The sequence below is a fragment of the Neoarius graeffei genome, chromosome 28 (genome assembly GCF_027579695.1).
Source record: "Neoarius graeffei isolate fNeoGra1 chromosome 28, fNeoGra1.pri, whole genome shotgun sequence".
Classification (NCBI taxonomy): domain Eukaryota; kingdom Metazoa; phylum Chordata; class Actinopteri; order Siluriformes; family Ariidae; genus Neoarius; species Neoarius graeffei.
Genome location: NC_083596.1, coordinates 45,721,672 through 45,727,671, shown reverse-complemented (window position 1 = coordinate 45,727,671; position 6,000 = coordinate 45,721,672). Strand labels below are relative to the sequence as shown.

Below are 6,000 nucleotides of genomic sequence, written 5' to 3'. Positions count from 1 at the left end.
CAGTGGCAATTCTCGGAACTTGTGCCAAATTTCGTGCGTTTTCGCCCATGGCAAGCGCCCCGAAAATGGCCCAACAGCGGAGAAAAATAAAGAAGAAGAAGAAGACGGAAGAAGAAGAAGAAGAAGAAGAAGACGGAAGAAGAATAATAATAGTGAACTCTTACAAGAACAATAGGGCCTTCGCCCATAGGGCTCGGGCCCTAATAATGGATGACTTTGTGTTTGTACAGCTGCTGCTTCTCGTCGCTTAAAAATGGCAATCTTTCGCGGTCTTGTTATTGTTGTTGGTCTTAACAACTCCGCCCCCCCGCTGACGTAAGCGGTTCTTTCCTCTGGCCCAGAAGAGAGTTGGTGCTAGCCTGGAACCGGTTTTTCTGGCCCCAGAGCCAGTTCTTTGTCAGTGGAAACAGAAAACCCAGTTCCAAACTAAGCACTGGCCTCGAACCAGCCCTGGAACTGCTTTGGTGGAAAAGGGGCATCTGACTAGTGAGGAGTTCCAGGTATTTATCCTCTAGTGGACTAAAAGCAACCTTAAGGAGAATCGTTGAGGTCACATGGGTTGTTGACCCTCTCCAAGACTCAGCTGACTTCAATGACTCACATGATGGCAGAGAGAGCCAACGACCCACAGATTACCTTAACGACTCTCTAGGCTGCTAACACCATTCACACCCAGCCTCCAGTGACCCTAACACCTACAGGATGACTGAGGTGGGGTTTACATTAGACCGTATCAGCGGATCATCAGATTAACATTTTTAAAACGATTAGTGTGCACACAGCAACGCCAATACACGATTCGCGTGCACACAGCAACGCCAATACACGGATACGCTTGGCTCCGCAGGCATCCTGCGCTCCAAATCACTCCGCCCTGAACAGCGAGTGCCCTCTGGAGGGTGTGCACTCCAGCCCTGCGCAGCTCACAGAGCGCGCGAGTGAAGCGCACGAGCAGTGATTCGGGACTGAGCCGCTGTGTGTGTGATCCCAGTGCATATCGGGCATGCGCGTCACTTACCACTTGCAAGTGGAAGGATAGCAAGCCTAAAGACAATCATAACTACACAATGGGCAGTATTTGCATCAGTATTTGCAGTATTTTCATACTTTTATACTCTTTAATGAAAGGTGATACAAGGCGGAAGTCCGCGCCATTTTTCAGCAGTCGCGTCACATGACCAACGCCAGCGAATCAGGAAGGTGGATGTCACAGTGACATTGTCCAATGACGACGCCAGCTAGAGCTCAGCACAGCGTATCTGCGTATTCTCAATGTTTACACAGCACCGGACCAGACACGATCTGGATTGAATACGTGGACCCTGGCGGATTCCTGTTTCCCGGCGTTTCCAGGCGTTTTAATGTAAACGGACAGTGCATCCACGAAGAAAACGAGACAGATACGGTCTAATGTAAACTTGGCCTGAGGCTACATCCACACGACAACGGCAACGAGATGTTATTTAAAAAAATATCGCGTCCACATGGGCAACGATCAGTAAAATATCAGGTCCATATGGCAACGCAACGCTTGCTGAAAACGATGCAATACACATGCCACACCTCTAGGGGTGCTGTAAGACGGTCCCTTCGGAGACACCAGAACAATAGAAGAAGTAAGGACGCATGCGCATAAACTATTATGCGCGAGACTTCATATTAGCCACAAAGTCAGAAAAATCTGTTCGTAAAATTACATTATAATGACCAAATACAATGAAAAGTATTTTTCCAGTCTCACCTGTGAAAGGTAATCCCATGTGATCTTGTTTGTACGGTAAACCTGTTGGTACAGTTAAACGCAGCACATGAATGAGGCATCTTTATTCTCCGCTTTGACCCATCCAATATGGCGGCGAAGATGACGTATGATTCTACACGGAAGGCGGTGTCTTTAATGGTCCGGAATAAATTGAATGCTACACGTTGATGGATTAATTTGTTCTTCTACGTCCTTTTTGAGGAATGTATTGTAGGACTTAAACCAACATCTGAAGAGGTGAGATCGCTCCTTTTTTTCCCTATTTTTGCTGGCGGGATTGATTCTGCCCTAAGGGCTATTCTCTCTCTCTCTCTCTCTCTCACTTTGCACCATTACACAATAAATATTCACAGTGAAAATATTTTGTACGCGCATTTCATGAACCAAGTTATAGGATTTGTTGACAACTCGCATCGAGTTCGTTACACTTCTACCCGGCGTGAAGCACTCACAGTCATGTGGTTGTGACGTCATCGTAAACAAATCCGTTCTACTCATCCAGACGACTTCCCAACGGCAACGTTGCCAGATCTTTCCACTCTGGAACCCGTTCTCAAAAGATTGTGTTTTGGGGCACCCAAAACGCCGGTGCCGTGTGGACGCCAGGCCGAAACGATAAACAATTGTATCGGATTCACCTGAATCCGTTGCCGTGTGGACAGGGCCTGAGAGGGTCAACGACCCATGTGACCTCAACGATTCTCCTTAAGGTTGCTTTTGGTCCACTTGAGGATAAACACCTGGAACTCCCCACTAGTCAGACAGAACTGAAGAAGCCTTTTGGACGAGAGGTGAAACGTCTTCAAGAATTTCAAGCAAGTTCAGTTGCCTTCTTTAGCAGCTATGGTTTACTATGACCTGGAGGACTGAGAACCTTCACAGACAAGACAAGCTGTAATTGCTGCCAAAGGTACTTTGACAAAATACTGAGTAAAGGGTCTGAATTTGTATCTAAATGAGATAAAAGAGATTTTGATGATTAAAAATTAGCAAATTGCATACTTTTTCTATTAAATCCACTATAAAATGTGCCAAAAATTCTTAAGGGGTCTGAATGCTATCTGAAGTCAGCGTAAGTGTGAAGGCAGCTGACTTGACCCAGCAGTCTGTGTTGAATTGGAACAGCGAAAGCGTCTGTCCTTGCAGACTCATCTATAAACAGCTGTCCCAAAGGTAATCTCTGCCTCTCTGAGTGATGCTAGGTGGAACACCATAGATATGGCATCCCCTTCTGGTTTATGATAGAGTTGCATGGTAGGTTTAGAAGGGATATGAGTGGCATAACCAAAGAAGTAACAAATGCACTGTGTTACTAATGTAAAGCAAAGAGAAAATACAGACTTGATATGACATGACACCTTCACATGAGGTTCATGAGCTGGATGTTTTCCAATCAAGACACATCAAGACACACAACTGTTCAGTTCATCATATAAAATTTATTTCATGACGATATCAATGCAAATATAGCACTACAGTGATTTCCAAGGTACATCGTATCTTACCATATCAATATATTATGGCACTCATAATATGGCCACCATTTATGTAGACACGCAAAGCCGACAGCTTCTGTAAACTAGTTTTATCGTTAATTCTACCCCTTCATTGTAATAAATTGTAACTAGATGATTACTTAGTATATTTGAAATACAAATTGGGCACAGTTTATTCAGACCGAGACACAGCCCAACCCTTCTCTAAGTTGGAATCCTTTGAGAACTCCCAGCATGCATTGCACCAGCCCTCTACTTGTTTTGTGGTGATTCTGCTTCCTGTTTGACAGAGATTGTACTGATAGTGCCCATCTTGGTCATGTGGTGATTGTCAACAACATTGTGGAACAGTCATGAGAGCACAACGGTGACACCAGAGTAACATCATGCTGAGACCAGAGCAGCCTCATGGTAACAACTTGACCATGCACCTGTTGTGGGTGGTATGGTGTTACCATGATCGCCAACAATGCCATGGTAACATTAGGAGAACGCCATGGTGTAATCGCGTAACACTATGATGACACCACAGTGACCTCATGATGATACAAGGGCATTGATAGGGTAGTGGTCAACTAGGTCATATGGTGTTACCATGACTGTCAGAGACACCATGAGAACACTATGATGACACTATAGTAACCTCAAGTTCAGACCATGATGACATTCCAGTGATCACAATAACACTAGGATGACACCACCCTTTTGGTAACATCATGATGCCATGTCAGTAACTTCAAAGTTTCACTGTGAGACACCACCGTACACAGAAGAACATCACTGTACTCAAAATGGTTATGTTGCAATAATGTGATTGCCAGCAACACCAAGGTAGCATCATTCGAACACCATGATGACACCATAGTAACCTCACTGTAACACCATGACAACATCAGGGTAAAAAGTGGTCAAATGGTGTTACTATGATCGACACCATCATGACAAGTCCTTGATGACACCACAATAACTTTATGGTAACTCCATAACCACAAACCACACCAGGGCAACACCATAATGACACCATGTAGACAGTAACGGCGTTGATGATGCTGCAATGTGACCTTTCCGTTTCTCAGTAGTGTTGATAAAGTGAAAACTGTACAAGTTGGTGGTAACTGTTTAGAAAGAAACAACAAAGTTTAAACACAACCACAAGAAGAAAACAGAAAATAAAAACCCACTTGCGTGCCATAGTACAATCACGGAAAGATCTACTCGTCAATAATTAGGCCAAGCTCCGTTCTCCATTCTTTCTCGGACCTCGAGAAAATAAAAAATACACAAAAGTCAAATGCAGCAAAAAAAGTAAGAGGTATAATAAGAGAAGTGTTACCAGTAGTGAGGAATATGACAAACTATTTATAACAGCAGTAGTAATTCAATAGCAGCAAAAAAGTATCCAAAATATCCAAACAGTGACCAAACTGGGCTGGTGGTTCCTGTACATAAATAAACAAATCGATTAAAAAAGCAGTAAAAGTAGACCTGTTTAAAGGGACTTGCATAATTCTAGAAGGAGATACTGTATTGTTATGTCTGTGACCGTGCCTTTAGTAAGAGGGCTTGCATTTCACCGGGCCAAACCATTCGGTACAGTGTAGACAGGTTGCCACAGATAGAACTACTAAATTCCTTTATAAAACAATTAAACACCTTGTACTTTTATACATTGTATGCTACAGTATACTTGTCGATTACAAGTATGAAAGTGGAAAGATTTGCTACATAATCAATACAGTTTTATATATCTATTTTACAATTTCAAACCCTTGTGTGTTTATTTTAGCACATCATGTGTGGTTTTGCGTTTTTGTCATTTCTGTATTGTGCGGTTAGTTCCAGCATTTTGTTTATTCGTTTGAGGAGCGCGATCATCCAGGCCACACAGCAAAGGAACAAAAGCTGTTCTTGGTTTGTCTCTTAGTGTCTGATATGAATGGCAGAGCCTGTGTGTGTGTGTGTGTGTGTGTGTGTGTGTGTGTGTGTGTGTGTGTGTAAGAGTGATGGAACCTTAACCAACCTCGAACGAATCTCTGCAACAATTCCATACGATTGACACCTATGATGACGCCGTCACTGATATGAAGAAGCAATAATACTTTAACTTATGTACACGGATTAGCATATGATACAGAGTCATGGATCCATCTTCAGATCCACCGAGATACAGGTTATCCGATCTGATTCCACCATCCTGAAACATGCAGGGTGTCAATCTACGCCGCTCTGCGATTTAGGTTTGGCACTCCAACCACCTCGCTCGTCCTCCAACGGACCAAGAAGCTGTTTAAGTAAACAATGACACAAGCACTGATGTCAGACACGGAAAATGACAACGATAACTGATTCATTTACAAAGACTTTCTCGGCCTCCGAATCCAATATGTCCAAACTGTCGGAATTGTGAAAACGCCAAACCACAACCGAGTAGATTGAAATGAGATTGTGAGTTTCAGCATGGATACACTGGATGTTCAACGAGGTGAAAGGAAAATGGCAGTGTTTTTTGATGCAATCTCCATCCAACACATCGGCAGTGTGTGTGTGTATTAGAGAGCAATTTTGATTTGTTTCCCAGTTCTGGGAAAATAAGCTTTTTTAAAAAATGTGGTGTAGTGGTTAGCGCTGTCGCCTCACAGCAAGAAGGTCCTGGGTTCGAGCCCAGCGGCCAGCGAGGGCCTTTCTGTGCGGAGTTTGCATGTTCTCCCCGTGGGTTTCCTCCGGGTGCTCCGGTTTCCCCCA

The 6,000-nt window shown here is 43.7% G+C and overlaps 1 protein-coding gene across 2 annotated transcripts in view; it reads right to left on the bottom strand.

Moving 5' to 3' along the window:
- Window positions 1-3,239: 3,239 nt before the first annotated feature.
- LOC132875507 (neuronal tyrosine-phosphorylated phosphoinositide-3-kinase adapter 1) overlaps window positions 3,240-6,000 on the bottom strand; it is a 75,341-nt gene continuing 72,580 nt past the window's right edge. For both annotated transcript variants that reach the window (XM_060912318.1, XM_060912319.1), the window contains exon 8: window positions 3,240-5,541. The gene's annotated coding sequence lies outside the window, so the exon portion shown is untranslated. The remainder of the gene's footprint in view (window positions 5,542-6,000) is intronic.